Source organism: Coregonus clupeaformis, unplaced genomic scaffold (genome assembly GCF_020615455.1).
Source record: "Coregonus clupeaformis isolate EN_2021a unplaced genomic scaffold, ASM2061545v1 scaf2133, whole genome shotgun sequence".
Lineage (NCBI taxonomy): Eukaryota > Metazoa > Chordata > Actinopteri > Salmoniformes > Salmonidae > Coregonus > Coregonus clupeaformis.
In genome coordinates, this window is record NW_025535587.1 from 5,001 (window position 1) to 29,902 (window position 24,902).

Here is a 24,902-nt window from a genome sequence, read left to right on the forward strand (position 1 = left end):
CGGTCCGCAACGCCTATTTTATAGGGCCCTAGTCAATGAACTTGTCATAAATCAACATAGGATATGCCCTCTTCCCCCCCCCAACAAGACTCAAATATATATATATATATATATTGGAAATGTAAGCAGGGGTTGAGCTTCTTCAGTTTGTGTCACAAAGTGGATACGTTTCTGTGTCCCTTTCAGAGTGAGTGACACATTGACTTTATATAGTGTACCAAGAGTTGTTCCCTCGCTTACGGCCATACCAGCCTGAATACGCCCGATCTCGTCCGATCTCGGAAGCTAAGCAGGGTCGGGCCTGGTTAGTACTTGGATGGGAGACCGCCTGGGAATACCAGGTGCTGTAAGCTTTTTGTCCCAGTAGAGCGTGCTCTTGTGTCATGGAGCAACTGCTTTTTATTTATCACCCTAATAATATCATGGATTGTTATTGGACTAAATGCAGTTTGTGTGCTGCCCTGCCCTGATCAAATCAAATCAAATAATGGACAGTGCGTTTCCCTCAAAATATAGGCAGTACATGCAGCCTTTGTTTTTAGTCTAGGAGACAGTCAATGTCTGTAGTCCATTAGGGCACTATAAAATCCCTTCAATGTTTTGCCTGATTCCGTTAATTCCCAAGTTCCCTTTTCTCCGTTTAGATTTCCCCGTTGACCGTTTGTCCCTGTTTTGGCAGGTTTTCGCTCTCAAAAGTACACCTTTTTAATAGCAAAACAGCACAATTGGATGTTCTATGTCCACAACAATGTTTAAACCCTATCAGGTGACCATTTGTGAGGTCTGGGAAAAATGTAAGACATTTAGATTTTGGGGTGTAGTTACCCTTAAATGCAAGCGTGCACCAGGAAGAGACCTTTGTTTGGTTAAGCGGTGTTGCTGTAGAACAAATGGCAACTGGAGTGATGCAAATGATCACGGTATAATTCTGCCATGCAGGCATAGGCTACTTTGTAGTTAACATTTACTTGCGAAGGTTTTGGGGAAAGCCATTCCTTCCCTACCAGAAGAAGGTTATCATTAGCATCATCGCTAACGGCTACACAAAGTGTAGACATACGCGCGCACCGCACACATGCACACAGACAGGGGCATTCCTGTGCCGTTTCAGAAAGTTCATGGAAATACGAATCACTGATGCATTTTGTTCATGTCTTATGATTGACTTGGGCAAATGAATGCGTTTTCTAACAAGTTGAATAGATTTAGTTGATTTCTTACTAAGTTCAATAAATGTTTGAATATTGTTGAATTTCGGTTTAATGTCTGGATTCCGTGATTCGGTCCGCAACGCCTATTTTATAGGGCCCTAGTCAATGAACTTGTCATAAATCAACATAGGATATGCCCTCTTCCCCCCCCCAACAAGACTCAAATATATATATATATATATATATTGGAAATGTAAGCAGGGGTTGAGCTTCTTCAGTTTGTGTCACAAAGTGGATACGTTTCTGTGTCCCTTTCAGAGTGAGTGACACATTGACTTTATATAGTGTACCAAGAGTTGTTCCCTCGCTTACGGCCATACCAGCCTGAATACGCCCGATCTCGTCCGATCTCGGAAGCTAAGCAGGGTCGGGCCTGGTTAGTACTTGGATGGGAGATCGCCTGGGAATACCAGGTGCTGTAAGCTTTTTGTCCCAGTAGAGCGTGCTCTTGTGTCATGGAGCAACTGCTTTTTATTTATCACCCTAATAATATCATGGATTGTTATTGGACTAAATGCAGTTTGTGTGCTGCCCTGCCCTGATCAAATCAAATCAAATAATGGACAGTGCGTTTCCCTCAAAATATAGGCAGTACATGCAGCCTTTGTTTTTAGTCTAGGAGACAGTCAATGTCTGTAGTCCATTAGGGCACTATAAAATCCCTTCAATGTTTTGCCTGATTCCGTTAATTCCCAAGTTCCCTTTTCTCCGTTTAGATTTCCCCGTTGACCGTTTGTCCCTGTTTTGGCAGGTTTTCGCTCTCAAAAGTACACCTTTTTAATAGCAAAACAGCACAATTGGATGTTCTATGTCCACAACAATGTTTAAACCCTATCAGGTGACCATTTGTGAGGTCTGGGAAAAATGTAAGACATTTAGATTTTGGGGTGTAGTTACCCTTAAATGCAAGCGTGCACCAGGAAGAGACCTTTGTTTGGTTAAGCGGTGTTGCTGTAGAACAAATGGCAACTGGAGTGATGCAAATGATCACGGTATAATTCTGCCAGGCAGGCATAGGCTACTTTGTAGTTAACATTTACTTGCGAAAGGTTTTGGGGAAAGCCATTCCTTCCCTACCAGAAGAAGGTTATCATTAGCATCATCGCTAACGGCTACACAAAGTGTAGACATACGCGCGCACCGCACACATGCACACAGACAGGGGCATTCCTGTGCCGTTTCAGAAAGTTCATGGAAATACGAATCACTGATGCATTTTGTTCATGTCTTATGATTGACTTGGGCAAATGAATGCGTTTTCTAACAAGTTGAATAGATTTAGTTGATTTCTTACTAAGTTCAATAAATGTTTGAATATTGTTGAATTTCGGTTTAATGTCTGGATTCCGTGATTCGGTCCGCAACGCCTATTTTATAGGGCCCTAGTCAATGAACTTGTCATAAATCAACATAGGATATGCCCTCTTCCCCCCCCCAACAAGACTCAAATATATATACATATATATATTGGAAATGTAAGCAGGGGTTGAGCTTCTTCAGTTTGTGTCACAAAGTGGATACGTTTCTGTGTCCCTTTCAGAGTGAGTGACACATTGACTTTATATAGTGTACCAAGAGTTGTTCCCTCGATTACGGCCATACCAGCCTGAATATGCCCGATCTCGTCCGATCTCGGAAGCTAAGCAGGGTCGGGCCTGGTTAGTCCTTGGATGGGAGACTGCCTGGGAATACCAGGTGCTGTAAGCTTTTTGTCCCAGTAGAGCGTGCTCTTGTGTCATGGAGCAACTTCCTTTTATTTATCACCCTAATAATATCATGGATTGTTATTGGACTAAATGCAGTTTGTGTGCTGCCCTGCCCTGCCCTGATCAAATCAAATAATGGACAGTGCGTTTCCCTCAAAATATAGGCAGTACATGCAGCCTTTGTTTTTAGTCTAGGAGACAGTCAATGTCTGTAGTCCATTAGGGCACTATAAAATCCCTTCAATGTTTTGCCTGATTCCGTTAATTCCCAAGTTCCCTTTTCTCCGTTTACATTTCCCCGTTGACCGTTTGTCCCTGTTTTGGCAGGTTTTCGCTCTCAAAAGTACACCTTTTTAATAGCAAAACAGCACATTTGGATGTTCTATGTCCACAACAATGTTTAAACCCTATCAGGTGACCATTTGTGAGGTCTGGGAAAAATGTAAGACATTTAGATTTTGGGGTGTAGTTACCCTTAAATGCAAGCGTGCACCAGGAAGAGACCTTTGTTTGGTTAAGCGGTGTTGCTGTAGAACAAATGGCCACTGGAGTGATGCAAATGATCACGGTATAATTCTGACAGGCAGGCATAGGCTACTTTGTAGTTAACATTTACTTGCGAAGGTTTTGGGGAAAACCATTCCTTCCCTACCAGAAGAAGGTTATCATTAGCATCATCGCTAACGGCTACACAAAGTGTAGACATACGCGCGCACCGCACACATGCACACTGACAGGGGCTTTCCTGTGCCGTTTCAGAAAGTTCATGGAAATACGAATCACTGATGCATTTTGTTCATGTCTTATGATTGACTTGGGCAAATGAATGCGTTTTCTAACAAGTTGAATAGATTTAGTTGATTTCTTACTAAGTTCAATAAATGTTTGAATATTGTTGAATTTCGGTTTAATGTCTGGATTCCTTGATTCGGTCCGCAACGCCTATTTCATAGGGCCCTAGTCAATGAACTTGTCATAAATCAACATAGGATATGCCCTCTCCCCCCCCAACAAGACTCAAATATATATATATATATATATATATATATATATATATATATATATTGGAAATGTAAGCAAGGGTTGAGCTTCTTCAGTTTGAGTCACAAAGTGGATACGTTTCTGTGTCCCTTTCAGAGTGAGTGACACATTGACTTTATATAGTGTACCAAGAGTTGTTCCCGCGCTTACGGCCATACCAGCCTGAATATGCCCGATCTCATCCGATCTTGGAAGCTAAGCAGGGTCGGGCCTGGTTAGTACTTGTATGGGAGACCGCCTGGGAATACCAGGTGCTGTAAGCTTTTTGTCCCAGTACAGCGTGCTCTTGTGTCATGGAGCAACTGCCTTTTATTTATCACCCTAATAATATCATGGATTGTTATTGGACTAAATGCAGTTTGTGTGCTGCCCTGCCCTGCCCTAATCAAATCAAATAATGGACAGTGCGTTTCCCTCAAAATATAGGCAGTACATGCAGCCTTTGTTTTTAGTCTAGGAGACAGTCAATGTCTGTAGTCCATTAGGGCACTATAAAATCCCTTCAATGTTTTGCCTGATTCCGTTAATTCCCAAGTTCCCTTTTCTCCGTTTAGATTTCCCCGTTGACCGTTTGTCCCTGTTTTGGCAGGTTTTCGCTCTCAAAAGTACACCTTTTTAATAGCAAAACAGCACAATTGGATGTTCTATGTCCACAACAATGTTTAAACCCTATCAGGTGACCATTTGTGAGGTCTGGGAAAAATGTAAGACATTTAGATGTTGGGGTGTAGTTACCCTTAAATGCAAGCATGCACCAGGAAGAGACCTTTGTTTGGTTAAGCGGTGTTGCTGTAGAACAAATGGCAACTGGAGTGATGCAAATGATCACGGTATAATTCTGCCAGGCAGGCATAGGCTACTTTGTAGTTAACATTTACTTGCGAAGGTTTTGGGGAAAGCCATTCCTTCCCTACCAGAAGAAGGTTATCATTAGCATCATCGCTAACGGCTACACAAAGTGTAGACATACGCGCGCACCGCACACATGCACACAGACAGGGGCTTTCCTGTGCCGTTTCAGAAAGTTCATGGAAATACGAATCACTGATGCATTTTGTTCATGTCTTATGATTGACTTGGGCAAATGAATGCATTTTCTAACAAGTTTAATAGATTTAGTTGATTTCTTACTAAGTTCAATAAATGTTTGAATATTGTTAAATTTCGGTTTAATGTCTGGATTCCTTGATTCGGTCCGCAACGCCTATTTTATAGGGCCCTAGTCAATGAACTTGTCATAAATCAACATAGGATATGCCCTCTCCCCCCCAACAAGACTCAAATATTGTGATTGTGGAGGCCAGGTCATCTAATGTATTACTCCATCACTCTCCTTCTTGGTAAAATAGCCCTTACACAGCCTGGAGGTGTGTTGGGTCATTGTCCTGTTGAAAGACAAATAATAATCCCACTAAGCCCAAACCTGATGGGATGGTGTATCGCTGTAGAATGCTGTGGTAGCCATGCTGGTTAAGTGTGCCTTGAATTCTAAATAAATCACAGACAGTGTCACCAGCAAATCACCCCCACACCATAACACCTCCTCCTCCATGCTTTACGGTGGGAACCACACAGCGGAGATCATCCATTCACCTACTCTGCGTCTCACAAAGACACGGTGGTTGGAACCAAAAATCTCCAATGTCCATTGGTCGTGTTACTTTGCCCAAGCAGGTCTCTTCTTCTTATTGGTGTCCTTTAGTAGTGGTTTCTTTGCAGCAATTTGACCATGAAGACCTAATTCACACAGCCCCTCTGAAAAGTTGATGTTGAGACGTCTGTGACTTGAACTGTGAAGCATTTATTTGGGATGCAATTTCTGAGGCTGGTAACTCTAATGAACTTTTCTTCTGCAGCAGAGGTAACTCTGGGTCTTCCTTTCCTATGGCGGTCCTCATGACAGCCAGTTTCATCATAGCGCATGAAGGTTTTTGTGACTGCACTTGAAGAAACGTTAAAAGTTCTTGGGGCGGCAGGTAGCTTAGTGGTTAAGAGTGTTGTGCCAGTAACCGAAAGGTCGCTGGTTCTAATCCCCGAGCCGATTAGGTGAAAAATCTGTTGATGTGCCCTTGAGCAAGGTACTTAACCCTAATTGCTCCTGTAAGTTGCTCTGGATAAGAGCGTCTGCTAAATGACTAAAATGTAAAAATGTTCTTGACATATTCCGTATTGACTGACCTTAAAGTAATGATGGACTGTCTTTGCTTATTTGAGCTGTTCTTGCCATAATATGGACTTGGTATTTTACCAAATAGGGCTATCAACTGATTGGCTCAAACACATTAAGAAGGAAAGAAATCCCACAAATTAGCTTTTAAGAAGGCGCAACTGTTAATTGAAATGCATTCCAGGTGACTACCTCATGAAGCTGGTTGAGAGAATGCCAAGAGTGTGCAAAGTTGTCATCAAGGCAAAGGGTGGCTATTTGAAGAATCTCAAATCTATAATATATTTTGATTTGTTTAACACTTTTTTGGTTACCACATGATTCCATATGTGTTATTTCATAGTTTGGCATCTTCACTATTATTTTACAATGTAAAAATAAAGAAAAACCCTGGAATGAGCAGGTGTGTCCAAACATTTGACTGGTACTGTATATGGAAATACCAAAAAGATTAAAGAACATATAACGGATAAATGCAGTGAAATGTGTTGTTATCTGCCTTGGTCATGGACACATTGACACATTTTTCAGCTTCGGTATTCAAACCAGCGACCTTTCAGTTACTGGCCCAGCGCTCCAACCTCTAGGCTACCTGCCATGAGCCAAGCATGTTTACATGTAGAATGGAATAGGTAATATGACCACTATGATTAATGTCATTGTCAGTTCTACCACCTCAACATTGTCCATTTTAAACAGGGTTAAATATCTAGTTAGGGGGGGGCACTGTGTAACTGTCAGAAGATATGTGCTTCAGTCAGAAAAATGTTCTCTCATCTCTTCGGTCTCAGCTAGCTAGCCAGCCAGTAGCTACCGAAACAGCTAGCCAGCCAAGCTAGCTGCAGAAATGAAAACCATCAAATACACTTTTCCTAATATTATGACTTACATCAACATCCTTAGCTTGCCCATTCACTAAATATACTGTTAAATAACTCTGACTGACACCCAATAGCTTAAGGATGCTGAGCTATTTAACGTTATAATGAGAAAGATGTTGTTATTATGAAATAATCTGGTTGCAAGTTATTATGAGAAATAGCTTTATTATGCCGAAACATTAGCATAGGCTACTCGGCAAGCTTGGCTTCCTCTCATGCACAGGTTGACATTATGGCCGGTTTGCTTGAGTTGATCAACTTTTATTTTTGAGGCATTGGGAAATATTAGTGTCATTGAGCAATATAGATGGTGTTGTCAATACTTTACATACATTGCAGAGAATTCTGAGTTCTCTAAGGCTCTACAGACGGAAAAAACAATTGGACCTCCATGACATAGCATTACTCCTTCTTGATCTAGGCTGACATGGGAAGCTTTATGGATACAAATTAATCTTAAACGCATCCAAGTGGGATATGTGGTGACTCATAACACAGTCAGGTGTTTACTTCATATTCAAGTCCCCAATGGAGTGCGCATTTGTGTGGAAGTCTCTGGGAATGACATTAGCCAGCTAGCTACCTTACCTTCACAAACAAGAAAGACGACATAGAGGAACAGCTTAGCTAGCTAAGTGTCCTTTTTGTCTTGTAATTTCACATTTGGAAGGTGCACTGAAACAAAATTATTATTTCATTTCTAGCACAGCCAACAACTAGCAAGCAAAATATATGAATAATGCGCTGAAATTAGCGACTGAGGGGTCACTATGGTAGTTAGCAATGGCTATTCTCAGGAACAAGCAAGCCCCTATCTGAGAAGCATGTTCGACTGATCGAGTATTCTATTCAATGCATTGTCAATGAACACATGATTTCATAAAAAGTGCATTAGAGTGGCTTGGAAATACAATGACATTGCAAAATGAGGCAAATAATTAGTAGGAAAACATATTTTCATCATTTTGATGTCATCAGATTGACTTTAGGTGCAGTATAACGTTAGCTAGCTAGATAGCTAAGATTTAGGGGAGACCACCGATTTTAGCTAGCTAGCTAACATTAGCATTGATAGCTATTTTTGATTAACTTTGTTAGCTAATGACAACGTTGCCATCCATTTGACGACATGTAATGACTCCTGAGTGGCGAGTGGTCAAGGCACCGCATCGCAGTGCTAACTGTGATAGAGATCTGGTTGAATCAGGCTCTGTCGCAGCTGGCCGCGACCGGGAGACTCATGGGCGGACAATTGGCCCAGCGTCGTCAGGGTAGGGGAGGGAATGGCCGGCAGGGATGTAGCTCAGTTGATAGAGCATGGCGTTTGCAACGCCAGGGTTGTGGTTCTCACGGGGGGCCAGTATACAAAAAATATGTATTACTAACTGTAAGTGCTCTGGATAAAGTCTGCTAAATGACTAAAATGTAAATGTAATAATGATGGCAAAGTTGTTTCCTACTAAACATTTGCCTACTTTAGCAATGCCATCATATTTCCAGGCCACTATAGTGTTATTTAGACTAAACAGCCATTAGCTTCCATTTATCACACCACTAAGGCGCCAGTGGGCGGCTTGAGAACGTTCATAACAATGGCATGATGTAACCCAGTGACGGAGGTGCAACCTATGAATAGCAACATTTGTTTTTGCGTTATTCTATTTTACCCAGCTCTCACACTGTGTGTGTATGTGTGTGTGTGTCTATCTGTCCGTCTTGGAGTTCCAGATGTGGCGGCCACTGGAGGGCAACTTTAATACTGGAGCACATGTAGGAGCTCATCGTCATGAAATTAATCTATAACAGCTGATACAAGTATCCTATATTAGATGCCACTACAGTGCTAGCTAACTAGTAAATGTACACCGCAGGCGCATTGGCAACATTTCGTAAGTCCAGCTTGGTGAAGACCCGGGCTCCCTGCAATGACTCGAATGCCGTCAGGGGGAGTGGGTAGCGGTTCTTAACCGTGATGTCATTGAGCGCCTGGTAATCAATGCACGGCCGCTGCCCACCGTCCTTTTTGCCCACGAAGAAGAAGCCCGCGCCCGCGGTGAGGTAGAGGGGGCAGATGAGACCCTTGACGAGTGCCTCGTCGATATACTCCCTCATTGACAGTGTCTCCGGCAGGGACAAGGAAAACAATTGCACTCGTGTGGGCATGGCGCCCCATGTAAATCCATTACATTAGGATTTCATGTAATGGACATACACAAAATAGTCAAAATTGGTGAAGGGAAATGAAAAAAATTACTTGTTTCAAAAAATTCAACAAAATAAATAACGGAAAAGTTGTGCGTGCATATGTATTCACCCCCCTTTGCTATGAAGCCCCTAAATAAGATCTGATGCAACCAATTACCTTCAGAAGTCACATAATTTGTTAAATAAAGTCCACCTGTGTGCAATCTAAGTGTCACATGATCTCAGTATATACAGTTGAAGTCGGAAGATTACATACACTTAGGTTGGAGTCATTAAAACTTGTTTTTCAACCACTCCACAAATTTCTTGTTAACAAACTATAGTTTTGGCAAGTCGGTTAGGACATCTTCTATGTGCATGACACAAGTACATTTTCCAACAATTGTTTACAGACAGATTATTTCACTTATAATTCACTGTATCACAATTCCAGTGGGTCAGAAGTTTCCATACACTAAGTTGACTGTGCCTTTAAACAGCTTGAAAAATTCTGTAGCTCAGCTGGTAGAGCACGGCGCTTGTAACGCCAAGGTAGTGGGTTCGATCCCCGGGACCACCCATACACAAAAATGTATGCACGCATGACTGTAAGTCGCTTTGGATAAAAGGGTCTGCTAAATGGCATATTATTATTATTATGTTATCATGGCTTTAGAAGCTTCTGATAGGCTAATTGACATCATTTGAGTCAATTGGAGGTGTAACTGTAATGTATTTCAAGGCATACCTTCAAACTCAGTGCCTCTTTGTTTGACATCATGGGAAAATCAAAAGAAATCAGCCATGACCTCAGAAACAAAATGGTAGACCTCCACAAGTCTGGTTCATCCTTGGGAGCAATTTCCAAATGCCTGAAGGTACCACGTTCATCTGTACAAACAATTGTACACAAGTATAAACACCATGGGACCACACAGCTGTCATACAGCTCAGGAAGGAGATGCGTTCTGTCTCCCAGAGATGAACGTACTTTGGTTCAAAAAGTGCAAATCAATCCCAGAACAACAGCAAAGGACCCTGTGAAGATGCTGGAGGAAACATGTACAAAAGTATCTATATCAACAGTAAAACTAGTCCTATATCGACATAACCTGAAAGGCCGCTCAGCAAGGAAGAAGCCACTGCTCCAAAACAACCATAGAAAAGCCAGACTATGGTTTGCAACTGCACATGGGGACAAAGATCATACTTTTTGGAGAAATGTCCTCTGGTTTGATGAAACAAAAATAGAACTGTTTGACCATAATGACCATCGTTATGTTTGGAGGAAAAAGGGGGGTAAATTGCAAGCCGAAGAACACCATCCCAACCGTGAAGCACGGGGGTGGCAGCATCATGCTGTGTGGGTGCTTTGCTGCAGGAGGGACTGGTGCACTTCACAAAATAGATGGCATCATGAGGAAGGAAAATTATGTGGATATATTGAAGCAACATCTCAAGACATCAGTCAGGAAGTTAAAGCTTGGTCGCAAATGGGTCTTCCAAATGGACAATGACCCCAACCATACTTCCAAAGTTGTGGCAAAATGGCTTAAGGAGAACAAAGTCAAGGTATTGGAGTGGCCATCACAAAGCCCTGACCTCAATCCTATAGAAAATGTGTGGGCAGAACTGAAAAAGCGTGTGCGACCAAGGAGGCCTACAAACCTGACTCAGTTACACCAGCTCTGTCAGGAGGAATGGGCCAAAATTCACCCAACTTATTGTGGGAAGCTTGTGGAAGGCTACCAGAAACGTTTGAGCCAAGTTAAACAACTGAAAGGCAATGCTACCAAATACTAAATGAGTGTATGTAAACTTCTGACCCACTGGGAATGTGATGAAATAAATAAAATCTGAAATAAATCATTCTTTCTACTATTATTCTGACATTTCACATTCTTAAAATAAAGTGGTGATCCTAACTGACCTAAGACAGGGATTTTTTACTAGGATTAAATGTCAGGAATTGTGAAAAACTGAGTTTAAATGTATTTGGCTAAGGTGTATGTAAACTTCCGACTTCAACTGTATACACCTGTACCTATGATGAAAATTACAGGCCTCTCTCATCTTTTTAAGTGGGAGAACTTGCACAATTGGTGGCTGACTAAATACTGTTTTTCCCCACTGTAGATGCCCAGGCAGGAGAGGTGAAACGGCGCCAACCGTGCCAACGACGGAGACCCGAGAGGCAACCCCAATAAAAAAATTTGGGGGGGGCACACGGGGTGGATGACGAGGCTACAGGAGGCTAAAAGGGAGAAGAAAAGTGTAGAGGCACGGCGAGAGGAGCTGGTTAGGCAGCAGAAGGAGCGGGGGTTAATAAAGGAACCCAGTCCCGCTCCTCGCACCAAGAAAGTGGTGCATGTCGCTAGTCCGGTCCAGCCCATTCCTGCTCCCCTCACCAAGCAAGTGGTGCGCGTCGCCAGCCCGGTCCGGCCTGTTCCTGTCCCTCGCACCAAGCCAGTGGTGCGCGTCGCCAGCCCGGTCCGGCCTGTTCCTGCCCCTCGCACCAAGCTAGTGGTGCGCGTCGCCAGCCAGGCCCGTCTGTTCCTGACCCTCGCACCAAGCCAGTGGTGCGCGTCGCCAGCCCGGCCCAACCTGTTCCTTCCCCTCGCACCAAGCCAGTGGTGCGCGACGCCAGCCCGGTCCGGCCTGTTCCTGCCCCTCGCACCAAGATAGTGGTGCGCGTCATCAGCCCGGCCCGGCCTGTTCCTGCCCCTCGCACCGAGCTAGTGGTGCGCGTCACCGGCCCGGCCTGTTCCTGCCCCTCGCACCAAGCCAGTGGTGCGCGTCGCCAGCCCGGTCCGGCCTGTTGCTGTCCCTCGCACCAAGCCAGTGGTGCGCGTCACCAGCCCGGTCCGGCCTGTTCCTGTTCTTCGCACCAAGCCAGTGGTGCGCGTCGCCAGCCCGGTCCGGCCTGTTCCTGTTCTTCGCACCAAGCCAGTGGTGCGCGTCGCCAGCCCGGCCCGGCATGTTCCTGTTCTTCGCACCAAGCCAGTGGTGCGCGTCGCCAGCCCGGCCCGGCCTGTTCCTGCCCCTCGCACCAAGCCAGTGGTGCGCGTCGCCAGCCCGGCCCGGCCTGTTCCTGCTCCTCGCACCAAGCCAGGGGCGCAACAGGGAGGCGGAGAATCGGTGGTTGTCACGCCCGGAGCCGGATCCGCCTCCGAGGCGGAATGCCCACCCGGCCCCTACCCTCTTATGTTTATGCTGTGCGGTCGGAGTCCGCACCTTTGAGGGGGGGGGGGGTACTGTCACGCCCTGACTCAGGGGACGCTTATATGTTGATTCAGGCTGTGTGTATTCTTTGTTGTGTTAGTTCTTGTTGTAGAATCTAGTATGTCTATTTCTATGTTGGCCGGTGTGGTTCCCAATCAGAGGCAGCTGTCGCTCGTTGTCTCTGATTGGGGACCATACTTAGGCAGCCTATTGGCACTAGTGGGTTGTGGGATCTTGTTTTGTGTGAGGTATGTTGTTTGTGTACCTTGGACTTCACGTTTCGTTTCTTGTTTTGTCGTTGTGTTTATAAGTCAAATAAACATGTTTGCATATCACACTGCACCTTGGTCTGACCCATTCATCAACGTACGTGACACAGTTGTAAATGAGAACTTGTTCTCAACTGGTTTACCTGGTTAAATAAAGGTGAATGAAAAATAAAAAATAAATACACCAGATTCTCAATTAGATTGAGGTCTGGGATTTGACTAGGCCATTCCAAGACATTTTAATGTTTCCCCTTAAACCACTCGAGTGTTACTTTAGCAGTATGCTTAGGGTCATTGTCCTGCTGGAATGTGAACCTCCATCCCAGTCTCAAATCTCTGGAAGGCTTAAACAGGTTTCCCTCAAGAATTTCCCTGTCTTTAGCGCCATCCATCATTCCTTCAATTCTGACCAGATTCCCAGTCCCTGCCGATGAAAACCATCCCCACAGCATGAATCTGCCACCACCATGCTTCACTGTGGGGATGGTGTTCTCGGGGTGATGAGAAGTGTTGGGTTTGCGCCAGACATAGTGTTTTCCTTGATGGACAAAACCTCGATTTTAGTCTCATCTGATCAGAGTACCTTCTTCCATATGTTTGGGGAGTCTCCCACATGCCTTTTGGCAACCACAAAATGTGTTTGCTTATTTCTTTCTTGAAGCAACTGCTTTTTTCTGGCCACTCTTCCGTAAAGCCCAGCTCTTTGGAGTGTACGGCTTATAGTGGTCCTATGGACATGTACTCCAATCTCCGCTGTGGAGCTTTGCAGCTCCTTCAGGGTTATCGTTGGTCTCTTTGTTGCCTCTATGATTAATGCCCTCCTTGCTTGGTCCGTGAGTTTTGGTGGGCGGCCCTCTCTTGGCAGGTTTGTTGTGGTGCCATATTCTTTCCATTTTTTTATAATGGATTTAATGGTGCTCCGTGGGATGTTCAAAGTTTCTGATATTTTTTTATAACCCAACCCTGATCTGTACATCTCCACAACTTTGTCCCTGACCTGTTTGGAGAGCCACTTGGTTTTAATGGTGCGGCTTGCTTGGTGGTGCCCCTTGCTTGGTGGAGTTGCAGACACTGGGGCCTTTCAGAACAGGTGTATATACATACTGAGATCATGTGACACTTAGATTGCACACAGGTGGACTTTATTTAACTTATTATGTGACTTCTGAAGGTAATTGGTTTCACCTGATGTTATTTAGGGGCTTCATAGCAAAGGGGGTGAATATATATGCACGCACCACTTTTCCGTTATTAATTTTTTAGAATTCTTTGAATCAACATCTTTTTTTTCATTTCACTTCACCAATTTTGACTATTTTGTGTATGTCCATTACATGAAATCCAAATAAAAATTCATTTAAATTACAGGTTGTAAAATAGGAAAAACGCCAAGGGGGGATGAATACTTTTGCAAGGCACTGAAAGTAAATCTCTGTATTTCATACTACTGTAATCTACTGTAATATAATCTAGTTATGGTATCAAAGCAAGTACATTTATTGTATTATACTGTACAAAAGTAAATGCCACCATAATCTGAATGAATGAAATTCATTGAGGGGAGGGGGTTTGTATTTCACAGTATTTTACTGTAATTACAAGAGATTGGTGCAAGCAGGGTGGCTGTTAGATAATGTGTTTACACATTACAGCATATCAATGAATATTTGGTGTTATATATCACTTGCACTTGTAGAGTAGGGGTTCCCAACCTTTCTTCCCCAGGGCCCCCCTTTTTCACATTTGAAAAATGCCACGAAACACAACAATTCTTTCCCTGCCCACAATATTTTCCCACAATGCGCCATAACTTACAGTATGCTGCAATAAAAAATGTCAGAGTATTTTACTGTTAATATCCAAATTACCGTATAAATTACAGTTTTCCATTACAGTGTGGGCACCAGAGGATTCCAATGCTGCAGATACAACTTGCCTCACGAATGGAACCCTAGGGCTCTGGTCAAAAGTAGTGCACTATCTAGGTAATAGGGTGTCATTTGGGATTCAGGTACAGTCACTTTCAATAGCCATGTAAAAATTCAGCACAGCAGTCTCACATCATCATACCCCTCAGACTCTAAGCAGCAGCACTTCTAACACGTTATAAATATAGCCCGTCTTGAGGTTTCCCCTGACAGTGCCATCTAGCATCTGGGATGTTCACAGACATGTTTCTGGTTTCATTATCACTAACCTTAACCCCTAACTCCTAGCCTAGCTAAAATTAGCCACCTAGCTAACGTTAGCCACAACATATTGTAATTCATAACATATTGTACGAATTGTAATTCATAACATATTGTACGAATTGTAATTCATAACATATTGTACGAATATTGTAATTCATAACATATAATTCGAAATGGATGATGGACATCCATAAATGAATACTGTACATACCATAAGAAACTTAACATATCATACTAATTGGAGTGTCCTGGATTTACGTTTACAATGTTACGTCTACCCTACCCAGAGACATTTTGATTTCTATATAGGCTATTGTTAAAAAAGAGGAGTCTAAGTTTGTAACATTGCTAAAGTTGTTTATCAACTAAAAAATGTGAGCGCAACTGAGCTAGTTAAAATCAAATCAAATTTGGCACATTTTTATTTTACCAGGCAAGTCAGTTATGAACAAATTCTTATTTACAATGACAGCCTACACCGGCCAAACCCGGACGACGCTTGGCCAATTGTGCACTGCCCTATGGGACTCCCAATCACGGCCGGTTGTGATACAGCCTGGAATCGAACCAGGGGGTCTGTAATGACGCCTCAAGCACTGAGATGCAGTGCCTTAGACCGCTGCGTCACTCGGTAGCCCATGCTTCGAATACAACAGGTGTAGCCCTTACAGTGAAATGCTTACTTACAAGCCCTTAACCAACAATGCTGTTACAACTGAAGTATCTGATCATCAATAGATTAGAGAAAAAGCTATTAGTTTTTTAACACAGCAGCCGCATTTCATCAGTTAGGTCCTTGTTTAATAGCCTATGACATGTTGTTGTAATGTTGAAACTTCTTACGACAATAGAGTGTCATTGCGGCTCGCAATTCGCCGTTCCTGCATGTGGGCATTCCCGCGGGAAAACAGTGCTCGACAGGCGAAGGCGAAGGACACTGTCTACCATTGACATATCAAGCTCTTCTTCTGTGGGGTTTATCGGCGGTTGGCATCCAATGTTATGGTGCATTACCGCCACCTACTGTACTGGACTGCCCCTGCCTCCTGCCTGTGTAGCGGAGTCCTAGTTTAAAAATGGCCAATAGAAGTATAAAGAGGGGTTCCTGCAGATTGAGGAATGCCCATATGCAATAACGCCCCAAATTGCAGGCCACAAATTCACCCTTCTCTCTTACAATAGCCTACTTCAAAACCAAATGGTACATAGTCACAAAAATAGATAGGGTGTTTGTTAAATTATCTTATATTTTAATATTTTATGAATGGAGTGAATTTGGAGCGGCAGTTGTTTTTCCTGTGAGTGCTGAGCGTTTTTTAGCGGAATGGGGGAAAGGACATTGAGCGCTGGTGCTGTCCGTGAGCAATGAGTGGGATTTCCAACTGTTCAACTCTGATCACATACTCTGGAAGCAATCTCAGACCTGTTGCTTAGATAAACTGTCACGGAATCTGCCGAGGCTGCTCCTCCTCCTTGCTCGGGCAGGTTTCGGCGGTCGTCGTCCCCCGGAGTACTAGCTGCCATCGTTGTATGTTTCATGTTCGTTTGGTTTTGTCTTGATGTTGTACACCTGTTTCTAGTTAGTGCTCATTAGTGTCCTATTTAGTTCTCGTTGTGTGTGTCAGATGTTGTGTGTGATTACGCTTCTGTTTGGTGTTCTGTGCTACGTGTTTCCCTCCGTTGTTTTTGGAGAGGTTTTCGCACATGTTAGTGCGCCTTTTGTTTGATGCCTGTGTGCGCCTTTATTTCGCCTCCGGGCCTGTTGTGCTCGTGTACTACGTGAATATTTCACTAAAGTCTTTTGGACTTTGTTTCTGCGTCCTGCGCTTGATTCCTGCACCACACCCACCTTCAGCACTCGTGACATAAACCAAATACTAGTGTACATGCCTCTCTGCTCTAATGCTCTTATTGTTGTTGAATGAAACAGTGTTATCAAAGTGAAAGTATATATCAATGTCCCCGTTTTTTTCTCAGCCAACCATTAACATAATTCACAATAAACAATAAATTGTGTGATTCCTAGGGCCGCTTCAGGATGATATGTCTGGGTGGGCAGCCAGACATTTTCTGTCTGTTTCAAAGCTTTCTTACTGCTATTTTAACCGTTTAACATGATTCTGGCATAATCAATTGGGTGGGCAACATAGGATTTTGGGTTGGCAATGCCCAAGCCACAGTTATGTTTTCTCATTCCCCGGATGCACTCCACCACACTCATTAATATAATATTCTGCCCTGTTTATCAAAAGTGTTGGAAAAACTTGTCAATAATCAACTGACTGGCTTTCTTGATGTCTAAAATATTCTCTCTGGTATGCAATCTGGTTTCCACTCAGGTTATGGATGTGTCACTGCAACCTTAAAGGTCCTTAATGATGTCACCAGTGCCCTCTAAGCAATGTTGTGCTGCTATTGATACGGTAGACAATTCCATTCTTGTGGGCCAACTAAGGAGTATTGGTGTCTCTTAGGGGTCTTTGGCCTGGTTTGCTAACTACGTCTCTCAAAGAGTGGAGTGTATAAAGTCAGAACATCTGCTGTCTCAGCCACTGCCTGTCACCAAGAGAGTACCCCAAGGCTCGATCCTAGGCCCCACGCTCTTCTCAATTTACATCAACAACATAGCTCAGGTAGTAGGATGCTCTCTCAGCCATTTACATGAAGATGATACAGTCTTATACTCAGCTGGCCCCTCCCCGGATTTTGTGTTAAATGCTCTACTACAAAGCTTTCTAAGTGTCCAACAAGCTTTCTCTGCCCTTAACCTTGTTCTGAATACCTCCAAAACAAAGGTAATGCGGTTTGGTAAGAAGAATGCCCCTCTCCCTACCGGTGTGATTACTACCTCTGAGGGTTTAGAGCTTGAGGTATTCAACTCATACAAGTACTTGGGAGTATGGCTAGATGGTACACTATCCTTCTCTCAGCACATATCAAAGCTGCAGGCTAACGTTAAATCTAGACTTGGTTTCCTCTGTCGTAATCACTCCTCTTTCACCCCAGCTGCCAAACTAACCCTGATTCAGATGACCATCCTTCCAATGCTAGATTACGGGCACGTAATTTATAGATAAGCAGGTTAGGGTGCTCTCGAGTGGCTAGATGTTCTTTACCATTCGGCCATCAGATTTGCCACCAATGCTCCTTATAGGACACATCACTGCACTCTACACTCCTCTGTAAACTGGTCATATCTGTATACCCATCACAAGACCCACTGGTTGATGCTTATTTAGAAAACCCTCTTAGGCCTCACTCCCCCTTATCTGAGACACATACTGCAGCCCTCAGCCTCCACATACAACACCCATTCTGTCAGTCACATTCTGTTAAAGTTCCCCAAAGCACACACATCCCTGGGTCGCTCCTCTTTTCAGTTTGCTGCAGCTAGCAACTGGATTGAGCTTCAAAAAACATTCAAACTGGACAGCTTTATCTCCATATCTTCATTCAAAGACTCAATCAAGAACACTCTTACTGACAGTTGTGGCTGCTTTCCGTGATGAATTTTTACCTCTACCTTCTTGCCTTCGTGGGGTTGTCTGTGCCCAATAATGTTTGTACCATGTTTTGTGCTGCTACCATGTTGTGCTGCTGCCATGTTGTGTCGCCATGTGGTATTGCTACCATGCTGTGTTTCTGTTATTTTATTTTTTATTTTTTATTTTTGGGGGTAGATCAGCTTTAATATTGCAGATAGATTGTAACTTCCATCAATGTAATTGCCTGCATCACTTCCAATCCCCCATATGTATTTTTTTCCTCGCAAATATATATATACACACACTACCGTTCAAAAGTTTGGGGTCACTTAGAAATGTCCTTGTTTTCCATGAAAACATACATGAAATGAGTTTGAATAGGAAATATAGCAAAATGAATAGGAAATGTAGTCATTGACAAGGTTAGAAATAATGATCTTTAATTGAAATAATAATTGTGTCCTTCAAACTTTGCTTTTGTCAAAGAATCCTCCATTTGCAGCAATTACAGCCTTGCAGACCTTTGGCATTCTAGTTGTCAATTTGTTGAGGTAATCTGAAGAGATTTCACCCCATGCTTCCTGAAGCACCTCCCACAAGTATGTCAACTTCTGAAGCTGAAATAAATCAGTGTACATATACAGTATCTACATTTTTGTAAATATTTGAGTATATCTTTTCACTGAAGAAATGACACTTTGCTACAATGTAAAGTAGTGAGTGTACAGCTTGTATAACAGTGTACATTTGCTGTCCCCTCAAAATAACACAGCACACAGCCATTAATGTCTAAACCGCTGGCAACAAAAGTGAGTACACCCCTAAGTGAAAATGTCCAAATTGGGCCCAAAGTGTCAATATTTTGTGTGGCCACCATCATTTTCCAGCACTGCCTTAACCCTCTTGGGCATGGAGTTCGCCAGAGCTTCACAGGTTGCCACTGGAGTCCTCTTCCACTCCTCCATGACGACATCACGGAGCTGGTGGATGTTAGAGACCTTGCACTCTTCCACCTTCCGTTTGAGGATGCCCCACAGATGCTCAATAGGGTTTAGGTCTGGAGACATGCTTGGCCAGTCCATCATCTTTACCCTCAGCTTCTTTAGCAAGGCAGTGGTAGTCTTGGAGGTGTGTTTGGGGTCGTTATCATGTTGGAATATTGCCCTGCGGACCAGTCTCCGAAGGGAAGGGATCATGCCCTGCTTCAGTATGTCACAGTACATGTTGGCATTCATGGTTCCCTCAATGAACTGTAACTCCCCAGTGCCGGCAGCACTCATGCAGCCCCAGACCATGACACTCCCACCACCATGCTTGTACTCCTCACCTAGTTGCCGCCACACACGCTTGACACCATCTGAACCAAATAAGTTTATCTTGGTCTCATCAGACCACAGGACATGGTTCCAGTAATCCATGTCCTTAGTCTGCTTGTCTTCAGCAAACTGTTTGCGGGCTTTCTTGTGCATCATCTTTAGAAGAGGCTTCCTTCTGGGACGACAGCCATGCAGACCAATTTGATGCAGTGTGCGGCGTATGGTCTGAGCACTGACAGGCTGACCCCCCCACCCCTTCAACCTCTGCAGCAATGCTGGCAGCACTCATATGTCTATTTCCCAAAGACATCCTCTGGATATGACGCTGAGCACGTGCACTCAACTTCTTTGGTCGACCATGGTGAGGCCTGTTCTGAGTGGAACCTGTCCTGTTAAAGCTGTAATGCATCCTGATGTCTTTGCTTGCTGGGTCAGTAGGGCACCTCAGAGACAACTACAGGTCTTGACAGGTGGTCATGTAGTCAGCAACCATCTTCTGGTAGACAGACTGCTCACTTTGAACAAGCAGGAGATGCTGCACTTGTTTTTTCAGATTGGCAGATCTGAAGACCTGATAGTTGTTCCTCTTGCACTGCCAGCACAGGTCTGTCCTGGGCTTAGTGCTTGAGACGTGGGGTAGCAATTGTCACCACAGAGTCTTGAAGGAAGACAGCCCGACTGCACGTACCTCTGGAAAATACACAAATAATGTAAGATCAATAAAAATAGTGCCAATCATGTTGCCGGTAAATGCAATAATAAAAAAGGGTTTGTTTATGCTTTACATACTTTACAAGTGTTGTCATTGATTCCTTGTAGAGACGCCACACCGCTATTTTTGTCACATGAGATGGCAGCAGCTTTCCACCAAAGTGTTTGTGTCCTGGGTGGCGTCCTGGTAATACTATTGCATTATCCTCTGCATAGTTGTTGATGAAGTTCATAACTCGCTGCAAGTCCTCATGCTTCAGGTGTAACCTGCGCTTGCTTGGGCCATCTATTTTTGAATTAGACCATTCTTCTTGTATGACTTGTGGAGGAGAGTCAGGCGTGTTCTATTGATGCTGAAAAACAAATTCCAGTTACAAATATTTTAGCAATAAAAGATGAGGCTTACCCAGACACAATTCTCTAAATTGACATCTAGCTAAGTGGATGGGTCTCTATTGTCTAGACCTGTTCACATGTTCATGAAATACAATAGATGGGCGTAATCACCCCCAGACACACCTGGCTAACTTGATGGGTCATGTAATCATTGGGCAAAGTGGAGTCTTTTGTTTAGATATGTAAATTAGCTAGATAGCTAGCTAGCAAAACAATGAACCATTATCCCAATCTATACAGTACTAGGAATACAAACCAATTGCCATAGCTAGCCACGACGCATGAAATGCTGTAGTATGAATCTGCAGGTAGCTAAAGCTAACCAACTAGGTTCCATTTTAGCTATCTAGCTAACATTAGGCTATAACTAGCAATGCAAATGATTTTTTTAGATATATATAATATTACTAAGCAGATCATGTAATCATCTGGCGAAGTGGAGTCTTTTGTTTAGACATGTAAATTAGCTAGCTAGCTAGTTAAACAATGAAAAATTATCCCAACCAATACAGTACTAGCAATACAAACCGATTGTCATAGCTAGCCACCATGCATGAAATGCTGTAGTATGCTGAAATAATAGATCCCAGAAATGACTATATGCACAAAACGCTTATTTCTCTCAAATGTTTTGCACAAATATGTTTACATCGCTGTTAGTGAGCATTTCACCTTTGCCAAGATGATCCATCCACCTGACAGGTGTGGCATATCAAGAAGCTGATTAAAGAGCATGATCATTACATAGGTGCACCTTGTGCTGGAGACAAGAAAAGGCCACTAAAATGTGCAGTTTTGTCACACAACACAATGCTACAGATGTCTCAAGTTTTAAGGGAGAGTGCAATTGGCATGTTGACTGCAGGAATGTCCACCAGAGCTGTTGCCAGAGAATTTAATGTTCATTTCTCTACCATAAGCCACCTCACCAGGGTCTTGATCTGACTGTAGTTCGGCATCGTAACCGACTTCAGTGGACAAATGCTCACCTTCGATGGCCACTGGCACGCTGGAGAAGTGTGCTTTTCACAGATTAATCCCGGTTTACACTGTACCGGGCAGATGGCAGACAGCGTGTATGAGGTTGTGTGGGTGAGCGGTTTGCTGATGTCAACGTTGTGAACACCCCATGGTGGTGGTGGGGTTATGGTATGAGCAGGCATAAGCTACGGACAACGAACACGATTGCATTTTATTGATGGCAATTTCAATGCACATAGTTACCGTGACGAGATCCTGAGGGCCATTGTCGTGCCATTCATCCGCCGCCCTCACCTCATGTTTCAGCATGATAATGCACAGCCCCATGTCGCGAGGATCTGTACACAATTCCTGGAAGCTGAAAATGTCCCAGTTCTTCCATTGCCTGCAAACTCACCATAAATGTCATCCATTGAGCATGTTTGGGATGCTCTGGATCGACGTGTACGACAGTGTGTTCCAGTACCTGCCAATATCCAGCAACTTCGCACAGCCATTGAAGAGGAGTGGGACAACATTCTACAGGCCACAATCAACAGCCTGATCAACAGCCTGATGCAAGAGGCAAATGGTGTTCACACCAGATACTGACTGGTTTTCTGATCCACGCCTCTATCTTTTTTTAAAGGTATCTGTGACCAACAGATGCATTTCTGTATTTCCAGTCATGTGAAATCCATAGATTAGGGCCTAATTATTTTATTCAATTAACTGATTTCTTTATTTGAACTGTAACTCAGTAAAATTGTTGAAATTGTTGCATATGGCGTTTATATTTTGTTCAATACTATCAGTTGAACATCATCATTGTCATCAACCCCGTATCCATCTTCCTTTCCTCCCTTCTCCCGCATTTTGAGAAAGGGGAAAGCAGAGATGACATGAGGAATCACCCAATTACAATTGAGGGTCACCCAGGGTTCGCAATCGGCATTCCTGATGCTGCTTTGAGATGGAACAATGTAGTAGTGTCACCTGTCATGTGTACTGTAGCTAACTGCCTTTATGGAAATTCGAAGTAAGCTTTATTTAAAAATGGCTTTTCAATGGCTGTATTGTTAAGTGGGTTATTTTGTAAAAAAAACATATACATATTATTAGTGTAATCATGTATTATTATTATTATGAAAGAATATGAAATGATGTCAACACCAGGTTATGAAGGTTTTTCATTCCACATTCACAAATGTTTCCAAATTACCATGACTCTCTGTTGCTATGTATGGAGGCATATAGCTGTCGATGTAATTTGCATGTCATTGTCTTCACGCAGTCAGAAGCGCTGTTCACAAGTGTCACCGCAGTGAACAAGTCCATATCTTCGGCCTGTAGTAGTCTGTTAGGCGGCTCGAAAAGTGACAACAGTTTCATAACAAGGTGCGCAATGAAAAGAAAACTGCGCTGCGTAATGGCACGAAGCAGCCCGGTAGCCTCGACGCGCACCTCCGCTCCAAGGCCTCGTGTGTTTTCCACCTCGGTCAGTAATGTGGATATGTCGTGAAAACTCTTCACCACAACTTTGACCGTTGTCAAGTGGCCAGTCCATCTCTGGTTCAAGAGACGTTTCAGGGTATCGCCTTTGTACAGAATAGCCACGGTTGGCTTCCTGATGAAGTTGTACAGCATGTTGCATACTCCAAAAAAATAATCGACAGCTGCTTCACTGGACATGGCATGAATCACAACCAGATGAAGTTGGTGATTAAAGCAGTGAATATATGGTATGTTATGATCCAGCTTGTTTTGGAGCAATTTCTGCACACCACCATGCCTGCCAGACATGAGTGATGCGCCATCATAAACTTGACTCAGGATTTTGTCCGTGCTGAGTCCGGCGCTGGTGAGCTCATCAATGATGACACCTGTCAGAGCCTCTGCATCACTTTTCTCAGATGTGGCCATTACCAAGAGGCGCTCACACAGACCATAGTGTTTGTCAACAAAACGCACAACTACAGATATGTTTTCTTGGCTTAAAGGATCCCGTGTGACATCCACTTTAATACCAGCTATCGCCGACTTGTCTCACTATCTCCTCTGTCACGAGATTGCTCATCATTTCGAGAATCTCGTTTTGTATCTGTGGGCTGGTATAGCGTGCATTCTGTGGGATTGTTTTTGTAATCCGTGTCAGTTCAGGATCTTTGCGCATGGTGTACTCAAAGAGAGACAAAAACAGCCCCATTGAGCTATTATCATCTAGCACACTGGCAAAACCAGCATTATCTCCACGTAACGGCAATTGATTCACCACTAAAAACTCCAGCATATCAATTACAGCTGACATGTAGTATCTGTTGCGAGCCAGTTGCTCTAAATTTAAGAGTGGAAATCTCTTTTCCTGTCTCTCTACGTTTTTCTGAATCTCTCCACATTGCTTCACAGGCTAACTGTTCTTTTGAAGCTGCATGCTTATTTAAGCCCTTGCCTGTTCCAATTGCATGCTTCCAATCATTACATCCCTTAATGGAGAAGTTCGCGTCCGATGATACAGATTTGAATTTCCTGCACGCATAACAAAATGCGGAGTCCTTTTCCACCGAGTACTCAAGCCAGTCCCTGTTCAAATACCAGCTAGAGCAGGGGTGTCAAACGTACGGCCCGCGGGCCGGATCAGGCCCGCAAACGGGTTTAATCCGGCCCGCGAGATGATTTAAAAAATAAAAATATTTTTTAATTTATATTTTTATTTTTTAAGTATAAAAATGCGCTGCAATTTTTCAATAAAATAAACTGCTGTTCCAATTTCGTCCACTGGATGGCGCAATAGCAATTGTGTTAAGCAAGCAAACTGTTTATACCGGGGCAGAGCAAGTAGGTCAAGCACGTGCAGCCAATGAGCTACTTTGTTTTGCCCGCGATATTTATTACGGCTTCTACTTTTAACATTATGTGCTTTGGCACCCTCATTGCCCCAATATGTCTCTGTCAAAAAAGAGAAAAGTGGACGCAGAGTGCAGAGTGTTCCAAGAAAAATGGTCATCCTATTTAATCACGGAATTGAATGGGAAAGCTGTATGTTTGGTGTGTTCAGAGCATGTTGCAGTGCTGAAAGAATATAACCTTTGTCGCCACTATGTGAGTCTTCATGCCGACAAATATGACAACTTTCAAGGACAGCGGAGATGAGAGAAGGTGAA

General features: G+C 43.4%; 4 non-coding genes across 4 annotated transcripts; all 4 read left to right on the forward strand.

The window, feature by feature from the left end:
* The first annotated feature begins 234 nt into the window (after window positions 1–234).
* LOC123488295 lies at window positions 235–353 on the forward strand. The gene has a single exon (XR_006660004.1). It is a non-coding gene; the product is annotated as a 5S ribosomal RNA (ribosomal RNA).
* Window positions 354–1,517: 1,164 nt separating this feature from the next.
* Window positions 1,518–1,636, forward strand: LOC123488296. The gene has a single exon (XR_006660005.1). It is a non-coding gene; the product is annotated as a 5S ribosomal RNA (ribosomal RNA).
* A 1,163-nt stretch (window positions 1,637–2,799) lies between these two features.
* Window positions 2,800–2,918, forward strand: LOC123488293. The gene has a single exon (XR_006660002.1). It is a non-coding gene; the product is annotated as a 5S ribosomal RNA (ribosomal RNA).
* A 1,184-nt stretch (window positions 2,919–4,102) lies between these two features.
* Window positions 4,103–4,221, forward strand: LOC123488292. Its single transcript, XR_006660001.1, has one exon. It is a non-coding gene; the product is annotated as a 5S ribosomal RNA (ribosomal RNA).
* The last annotated feature ends 20,681 nt before the right edge of the window (window positions 4,222–24,902 follow it).